General features: G+C 44.2%; 1 long non-coding RNA gene across 2 annotated transcripts; it reads right to left on the minus strand.

The window, feature by feature from the left end:
• Positions 1–922: 922 nt before the first annotated feature.
• LOC121110969 lies at positions 923–9144 on the minus strand. Of its 2 annotated transcripts, XR_005860123.1 has the most exons (4): positions 8879–9101; positions 7789–7935; positions 6123–6279; positions 923–979 (listed from the first exon to the last, which is right to left on the minus strand). It is a non-coding gene; the product is annotated as an uncharacterized LOC121110969 (long non-coding RNA). The 2 variants fall into 2 exon arrangements; XR_005860122.1 differs by lacking the exon at positions 923–979 and having other exon boundaries at positions 6139–6279; positions 8879–9144.
• Between the last annotated feature and the right edge of the window lie 637 nt (positions 9145–9781).

Raw genomic sequence — 9781 nt, forward strand, 5'->3', positions numbered from 1 at the left:
CTGGTGCGATATCACAATAGGCTGCCTAGAGACGTGGTGGAGTCAACATCCCTGGAGGTGTTCAAGAAAAGGGTGGACGTCACACTAAGGGGCATTGTCTAAAGTGGTCACAGACATGGTTGGATGATGGTTGGACTGGATGATCTCAGTGGTCTTTCAAACCTTAACAATTCTACAATTGTATGAAATAGTCATTCTGTACATCAGTCCCCTTCTATAACACAGAAGAGATGCACAATTGTACAGGATATCCAAGCAGAAGGCCCAGAAGCAGAGTAAGAACCAAAAAGCTTTTATGTCAACGGAAAAGTAGACTTTGTTCTCCTCCCCTTTCTTCTCCTTTGCACAAACACATTATGCAGTGCCAGAGAAAAAAAAAAAAAAGGAAAAGAAAAAAAAAAAGAAAAGAAGAAGGAGGAAAAGAAAAGAAAAGAAAATGGATCAGTTGAAGCCTCCAGGAAAGATAACCTTCAAAGGAAATTTAGCGGAAAATTGAAGAAAATAGAAGCTGAGATTTCTCTCATACCTCATGGCTACAGAAACAGATAAGTAGGAGAAAGGGCTGCGAGCAGCACTGCTCCTTTTTGTGATGAGAGAGAAAGCCCCAGATACATGCAATCAATTCCAAAGGGAGAAAGATAATGAGAAATTAGAAATGCCCATGTATAGGTTTGAAGTCTGCTGCTTCTGGACACAGAGAGCTGACGTGAACGTGTGATTTCAACAGAGAGAAGGAATCCAACGATCCATATGCAACACGCTTAAAACCCACAGGAATGTTCAAGAAAACTTTTAAAAAGTGACCAAAGTTATCAAACCACCACTAAGCTTTCAGAAACTTTTTCTGTGAATGAGTAGAAAGTGACTTCTTCATATGGAACCCAATGAGATTGTGGTGCCCAAGCACTGCTACAATACAGACCAGCAACTCATGTGCCCTTCCATCAAACTTTTGCTGCTTGCACAGGGAAGGAAGAATCTGGAAAACAAACAAAAAGAATCACAGGAAAAATCCATGGCAGAGACACTGAACGTTGCTATTTCGTTTTGTAATTATCAGCAATAGTGGGTATTTTTCTTTTAGAGCAGAATTCAGGCTGACCACTGAGCTTACAGAGGGGTTGGTGAAGAACTCCAGCATGCCTGGGGCTACGCCACCCTGATTTGGCAGCAGGGAGAAAGATCCATGTTTTCCTTGCAGTTTCTGGGCTTAATGAATTTCCTTGTTACAGCAGCGTGTCCCCAGTGTGGGAAAAGCCTGCTGGAGGGGAAGAAGGCATAGAACAAAGCACAGGATTGCCTTTTTCAGGGCAAGGGAGGAGCAGGAGGCAGGCACTGCTGGCAGTGCAGGCACTGTGCGATACCCACATCCTCCCCCTGCCCGAGACCACAGCATCCCACCTCTGGGGACCCCCTACTACTCCTGGAATTAACGTGGATCCCAGCAGCGGGGATCTTCACAAAGGGTAGCCATGGAAACACGGCACTCCTACCAAAATAATAATTAAAAAAAAAAAAAGTGCTTTTCTGCAACATTCTGCAGTATCGAGGGACTTGCTGGCTGCACCTCGTTTTTTTCTCTCGTTCGTTTCCGTTGTAAAAGAGAAAAACGAAGCATTTGCAATTCCAAGAAATGACATCTGTGGGTGACCTGAATCTTTCCAAGCAGTCTCGTTGCAGATGAGGTGCCCGCTGGGAGGAGTGGACACACTTCCCCTTTCCCAGCGTCCTTTCGCAGATGCCGGCCTGCAACCAGCGCAGGCAGCAGCCTCACGAAACAAATAAATCTTTAAACAATCAGCTATAGATTAAAAGCCTGCGAGGCTCCCCAGTGACCCCGGCAGAAATAAGGCCATTACAGAGCGGGCTGCAGACTGGTGGTGCAGAAAGTTGGGCCGCTGGAGACACCCGTTCATATTTGATGCATGGGTAGAGGTGAAATGGGCTCACGGCCCTCAGACTCTTCAGGGATTTGCTCCTGCTGCAGTGCTTACGCAGCCATGGTTTGCTGATGACCAGAGTGTAAGGACCGGAATAACGGATGTGCAGCAGACAGAAGGCATTGAGGTTCAGCAGCAGTGCTAGGTGGGAAACTATGCTCAGTGCTTGTTTTGCCTGCTCTCAGAAGTGCAGCAGAGCACCTCCATCACTGGGCTCAGACACGAGAGCCACCAGTGAGACAAGGACACGTGCCCTCAGCTCTTCCCTCCCCCCCAGCACAGCCCTCAGGGGAACCGCCATCACTTTCCTGCCTCCAGAGAGCTGTTGCTGCTCAGGACCCCAGATGCATTTGTCTTGCAAAAGGAGAACAATTGCGTTTAAAATGTGACAATATCTCAAAGCCAACTGTCTGTGAAAAGGAACTCTGCCACAGGACTTGTGCTTCGCACGAGCATCAGCAAAGACCAGGCCCTTTTTTATTAAAAACAAAGCAAAATCATAAAACCAACAGTGTGGGTACACAAATGGATTTTCCCCTACAGCTGACACTGAAAATCTAAATTAAGCTAAATTGTTTTCATAATTTGCAACCTCTGGTTTCTCCACAATTACCATGTTGTGAAATGAGCAGGAACAGCGAGTATATACCCATGGGGAAGAACTACATTTAGTGACCCTATAATGATCCAGGATGAAGAAGATGCAATAAAGGAACCGTAGCATTCGTTAATGAATAAAATCAGTAAGAAAGGAAGAAGTTAGAGATAATGAGTGGATATAAAATTCAAATGTAGAAGCTGCAGGCAGAAGTAGCCAGTGGTTTTATTCCAGTGATGGTCTCAGCTATAAAACACTTCATTACAGACAATCGTCTTCTGAAAAAATCCCCAGATTCTCCATTTGCACAGTGTTGGGCAACAACACTTTGCCTTTAAACTACTATGTAAGTATATGTTATTAGCCATTACAAATGAAAAACATTCTGCTAAGTACTGATATCAACCTCATCTGATTTTTGAGCTGTTGCTTCCATCTGTTTTCCCTTGTGCTGCTGAACTGTCTTTCCATCAAAAACAAAATAATCTCTCAGCAATGCTACGCTCTCCTTTCTCCATCTGCTATTCATCTAGGCCTGTTGAGTACTTACGGAGAAGTGTAAGCGCTTGGAGGCCACCTCACCCCAACTCCCACCCCCAGCAGAGGTGACGTCAGGGAGATCGGGGTGTTGAAGGCTGTGTCTGGCTGAGATTCGATCATCTCCAAGGACAATGACTTCAGAGCCTTTGAGAACAACTTGTAGTAGTGCTTAACCACTTTTCCTTATAGTAGGAATTTCCCTTCCGACACGCAACCCTCCATGGTTTCATTCTTACAACCCTTGCTTCTCAGAGAATGAGACAGTATATAACACTGGGTAAAGAGAAGACAAAAACCATCTGAAGCTCATTATTATCATTCAGATAACCAAGCCATAACGGATGGCACAGCACACCGTGGTCCAGACATGCCCAGAACACATTTATATGCATACCACTCCTGTCTCCATAAAACTTATCTAGGATTCAAAACACAACTTTAAGGTGGGAAGAGCTCATTTAGCTAAGGCATTCTGGCTGAAGTACAGTTTGAGGGGTACTGTTTGGGAAAGACAAGCTTCCTTCGCTGACATAGCTTGCAATAATTAAACTGTGGTTGCATATTTCCACCTGTGACTGATCCGTACCAACAAAGACTTTGAGTCGTGTTCACACTTTGACATGCAGATACAAAACCAGGGAATGAGCTTCAGCCTGCTCCAGCATCATTAAAGGATGCAGCATTCCTTACGTGCGAACTCTATCCTGCCTACTTCACACTCCTACCTTTCAGGATTAAATATACACTTGCTTCTAGTGAATAATTACATCTGGCATCAAAACTTGATTGTTTTCTTAAACTATCAGACATAAAACCATCAGATAAAGTTGAGAAGGAGAGAAGAATGAGTGTCACAGTGGCCATTTTCTTCAGCATCCATCCAACCGCATGAGGAACACTTCTCCATGCTCTTAGGGACTAAACAATCATGCATCAGTGTTGTGAACTGTTAGTAAAGTTAACATCAACGTTATCATCATGCCTTAAAAACTCCTTGCTGCTAATTAAAGAGCATAACCCTTCGTTTAGCTGAATTTAAAGCACATCCCTTTCTTACATTCAGAGCTACCAACAGCAGTTAATAAATATCTCAGCCATCCATTTAATCTCTCAGCAATCTGCTGGATAAGGGATTGCTAAGACATTTATTCTTCAAAATCCCATTAGCATCTGATAAACTCTTTCAGATGAATGGTAATTTTGAATGATTCACCTGAGCAAAACAAGGAGCCCACACTTCCAAAATGCCATTGGGGTGAGGTCAGGCAGAGAATGAGTCTGCCAGTGGAAATGAGTGCATTTGTCTCCTGTCAGTCCCTGACTTCGAGCACAGAAAGTACTCCCATTAGATTACTGGAGAAAATGGATTGATTTTTAATTTTCAAGAAGTTTTCAGGGATTTTAGAAGAACAGATCCTTTTAAAATCCTTTGAGACCACTGCATGCCTGTAATATGCATGGCAAACCACACCTCCTTGGTGTGTTTTCCTGGTGAAGGAGAATCCAGGACCACCCTTTTCTGGCATGTTACCACATCACGTACAGCTGCCAACATCTGTGTAAGCAAGCATGCAGTACCTGAGTCTCAAAATATACCACAGCCTTCTGCAGAGGCTCTTAATCCCCCTCGGATGAGGGCTGCAGTGCTTCCGTACAGAAACAGGCTTTCCAGACCAAACCAATTGCAATACCTTCTGGACTTGCACTCCTAAAGCAAGTCAAATGCATTCATTTAAAATTCGCCCTTACATTAATCCTCTTTAGCAAATTTGGTTCTAAAGGTTGGTTTCAAAGACATTGGCTAAGGCCCTGGCAACAATACAGCCAACAATAAATGCTACTTACAAGCAGGATAATTGATATTATAAAGAATGCATTAGAGGAGAAATTGTTTTCAACAGTCTTGCCTGGCTATGAGGTAAACTGTTTGGCATGATGGTTGCTTTCAGGGTTTGGCAGTAACTGTTGCCTTCCTCACCTTGCCTGTGCCCCTCTAAGCCGCAAATCATTCTGCTCGAGACCCTCTGCTTGCTCTCAGATCCACTCATCCTCATCCTTCTCTTGTGGGGACCACCAGCCCAGTCCCAATCACTAGTCTCACATCCTCCAGGCTTCAGGAGAAGGAGTAAATCCTGCTTTTACCTCTAGGAAGATTCGAGCTGGCCCTGTCTGCAACACCTGCAAGTTCCCATGACACTTCCGGACCAATCTCCAGTAAACAACAACCTTCCCTGCCTGCCATATCAACGATTTGACAGGTTAGTCCCATATCTAGCAGAATAAGCTTGGATTATCACTATGCTATGGCATCACTGATACTATAGCACAGCTGTGCAGGAGGTCGTATTTGCTTGGATCCAAGCTGTGTAGCAGAGATGATTACCAGGCAGTTATTCTCAAACTTAGACCCTGTTTTCATCCATACTTAAATTCTGCATATAAAGAACTAATACAAAGGCCCATTTCTCTAAACAGTCATTTAATTTCCAAAAGCTGAGCTTTAATGGAACTTCAAAGAGACGGGTATCTTTTTGCCCTGCCATGAACACCAAAATGGCTTTTGGCCACAAGGACATAGCACGCACTGCAGTTGGACACTGCCGTTGGGTAATCTAGGCAATTCAGCTGGGTTTTGAAATGGTTCCATGGAGATTGCCAACATGAATGGCATCAATTCAACATACTTTTTAGGTGACTTATGAGCTTTACGCATTTAAAAGTTCCTCGGAAAAGACTCAGCTTTACAATTCTTCCCTTTTTCAATGGCTATGGAGACCTTCTGCCTTTTCTTGGGCAAAGCATATGCCAATTTGCAGACTATTCTTAAAGTAGCAAGACACTATCCTCTAGAATTCTCTATATCAGCTCAGGTTTTACAACTACAAGCAAATGTGCAGCCATACACACAGGATATAGAGAATTATACTCTTTCTTGAGATTAAGAGTATTCAGTTTCTTTCTCCCTTCTCATTTTTTCTTGTAGGCTGAGAAAATTACATTAACATCAGTAATGTAATTGTTTCAACTGTGCTTCAGAGCAGTACCTGTGGTTATTAGGAATTTCAGTGGAAAACACAGTTTTAATTGAAGCAAAGATCTCTTGAGCTGCTTATACCCAGGGGAAAGGCGGGCGATGCTCAGGAAGCCTTCCTCGCATTCTTGTGTTACTCACGCGTTCACACAATTCTCAACATCTGTCACCTGCAATTAAAAATAATGCTATTATCCAATCTCTGTGTGAAAAATGTGACACGTTGGAATGCTGGAGGCTATCTGGTTTTCCTTAACATTACTCACAAACACTCCGTAGCGTTTCAGTGCTCAATAGAACAGACAAGGAGGGTAAGTAGTTCCCAACTACAGAAGAAATTCAACTTCTGAGAGTTTAAGATTGTTTTGAATCGCTGGGTTTGATCAAGTTTATAACTGCTAAGATCTTTGGGATCTTAACGCAGGAGTGCATTGAAGAGAGTGGTCAGGCACTGGAATTGCCTGCCCAGGGAGGTGGTGGAGCGGCCATCCCTGGCAGTGTTCAGGAGGTGTCTGGATGAGGAGCTACGAGGTATGATTTAGTGGCTTGTGGTAGCAATGGTAATGGGAGGATGGTTGGACTGGATGATCTTGTAGGTCCTTTCCAACCTCGTGATTCTATGATTCTATGAAGGAAAAGAGCAGCAGTTGGAATCAAACACTGATAAGCCATAGATTTGGACTGTATCCATTTAGCATCAAATATTTTAAATACTATGCCTTGAGAAACAGACATCCTGCAAACTCTATATAAAGGCACGGGCCGTTACATAAAGGGTATGTGGTACACAGTGGGAGAAGAGAACCGGTTCAGCTGACACGAGGGAAGTGAGAGCCACACATTCATGGGCCTCATCACTGTTAGAAACATTCTTAAAAACGTTATAAAAGTTCAACGTTGCGCTCCACAAAGAGAATGCTAATGAAGCATTAAAGCGATAGAATCATAGAACCATTTGCATTGGAAGGGACCCTTCGAGGCCACATAGTCTGAGTCCCTGCAATGTACAGGGACACCTACAGCTCCATCAGGTTGCTCAGGTAGGAGCCCTTGAAAAAGTCATTGCCCCAGTTACAAGTTGTGCTAATATTTCCAGGTAAACTGGTAGTGCAAACGTACATTTGTAACACAAAACATGGAAGATTTGCAACTTCAGCATTCACGTGATTTAATACGTATAACCTGGGAAACCTTATGCTTCTGGAAGAATAAGTATATATTTGTTCAGGCTTGTATCTTCATGCCGTACAGTAACACAGGAGGAATTATCTGGAGCAAACACAATTCCTGATTTTTCAGTTAATTAGCAAACACATTCCAGAGTCTCACATGATCCCCGTTTTCCATAAATAATACGCTGAACTGATTAACTGATAAATGTCTTCATCTGCTGTCAGCATCTGCATGCTGGGAGAACAGGTTTCTCTGGCATCCCATACCTCCCTCCAAGTGACAGTGTTTCTACGGCAACGTTCACATTTATTAAGGCTGGATATAGGATGACTGCTGAACTTGTATGCCTGAAGTGTAAGTGAGAACAGGCGTAGGAAAAAACACCTGTTCTGACTTACGGAGTAGGCATACAGACCCTGCAATAATTATATCCCCTGTTAAAGATAGATTAACATGGCATCGCACACTTTAAAATACAAGCATGGAAGCACTGACAGGCCAAATACCTTGAGGTTTGACTGGGTCATTTTCTTGCATCCTTCCACGCTGGTCTCAGATCTCCACAGAACACCTCACAGATGAAGCTGCCTCACATTGAGTGGCATCCTACAGACAGGCCTGAAAGCGTGGGATAACGCCCAGAGCAGGCACCACTGAATAGGACAGAAATGACACAGGTAGTGGTGGAGATGAAGCTTGGGCACTAACTTGGACATCCAAAAAGAATTCACTACTCAACGGTATGCACTTCTGCACACAAACAGCTCTTCCACGTGTTTCAGCACAGCTGAAATTGGCTCACGAACACCGTGGAATTCAATGGGTATTGGGAAGGATTACAGATTTAATCCAAAAAAATAATTAAAAGCAGGGATGTGGATGCCCGTGCAACACACCATGTTGGTTTCGGGTAGTGCACGAGAGCTGCAGATGCTGCTAACATTAAATATTTAAAGTGAAAAGAGAAAACCATGAAGGTCGTGGGGAATCTCATTTAGAGTGAAGTTTCTCCCCGTTATTAAAATATTTATGTATTCTCCTGCAATAAGTGCATGGCTTAAGGACAAGTCTGCGGCCATCATGCAGAATCTGAAGATGAGTGGCAGCGAAGTTATTCTGAGAGATCAGAATAAGAGCTCATCAGTGCAGTTTGAAATTCAAACCATTTCCACGTAGCAGAATGGCTCTCTAACCTTCCCAAATACACAGAGCAGACAGCATATCCGTACCTCGGATACAATTAGCAAACACAGCAGTGTTCTTACGACTCTGCTATTGCACCAGCGTCAGGACAGCAACAGATGGACTGCTGTGCTTCCCCTAAATGAAATCCCAGTGAAAGGAAGAGCATAACAGGGACATGCAAGATACAGATACTGCGCATTTTATGCTATGTGAATAAGTGGATCGTGCTGATGAAACATGCTGCACTGATACAAACAAAAACGATGGGCAGGGCGGAGAGGGTTGAGATGGCAAGGTGTGAAATACGCTGGGAGAAATGAAGACAGAGCAGTACCAGAAATACCTCGTGAACAGCACTGAATATCTGTGGCCTCAAACAACAAGCTGCCTAGATCAGTATTACAAACGTACGGGCAAAGGCACGGTTAGAATCCTGTGTGTTTTGTCAGCATCCCTCTCCTGATGAACTCATCGCCCTGACTTTCAGACAGGAGACCCTCCCTAGGCCAGCTGTACGCAGCCAATCCGTCCCGCTCTGCTCCGGTGAAGCGCAATCTCTAGAGACAAGCCAGCAGCGAAACAGATGCAGCGCGTCAGTAAGAGGAGCTGCCAACATCGGAGCGCATCGGCTATGCATCGCTAGGCAACCCAAACACACACACACAAACCCACCCCACGTGAAGAAACCAGCAGGGTGGGCCAAAGCTGCACAGCATCTTTTTTTAATGACAAAACCCGCGCGTCTCCATTACTTCCCGGGTCCCTACTGATGATTTTCGACCAACGGTGTTTCTCATCACTTATGAGACAGCGCCCTCTGCCGTAACGATACATGAAGACCCGATGAGCCGTACAAATCCCTTCCTTGGTGTCCGGGGGCAGCTGACAGCATCACCCCAGCGGTTGCCCAACCTGCAGACCAACCGGCTGTCAACCCAGTGGAGCAAACGACCCCTACGTGGGGACTCTCATTTGTCGTACAGAACCCATTCAACAGCAGTAATGAAGTATATTCTACGGCCTGATTTCCTTTTGCTTTGCATTACCTGCCCTCGTGTTCTATCAGGATGACCCTTCCTCGCTATTCTAAATAGAGATGCTCTGAACTACTGAGGAATACGGTTTACTGGGCAGCAATGGTTGGATTAGATGATCTTAGAGGTCTTTCCCAACCTTAATGATTCTATGAGTCTATGAACCAAAACCAACCTCTAATTTGAGTAACTGAACAAAATCTCAGCTCATGCACAATTGGATATCACAAAAAAGGAGTTTCATTCTAAAGTATAGATAGGAAGCAAGCACCTAACCTTA

This window comes from Gallus gallus, chromosome 5, assembly GCF_016699485.2.
Source record: "Gallus gallus isolate bGalGal1 chromosome 5, bGalGal1.mat.broiler.GRCg7b, whole genome shotgun sequence".
NCBI lineage: Eukaryota > Metazoa > Chordata > Aves > Galliformes > Phasianidae > Gallus > Gallus gallus.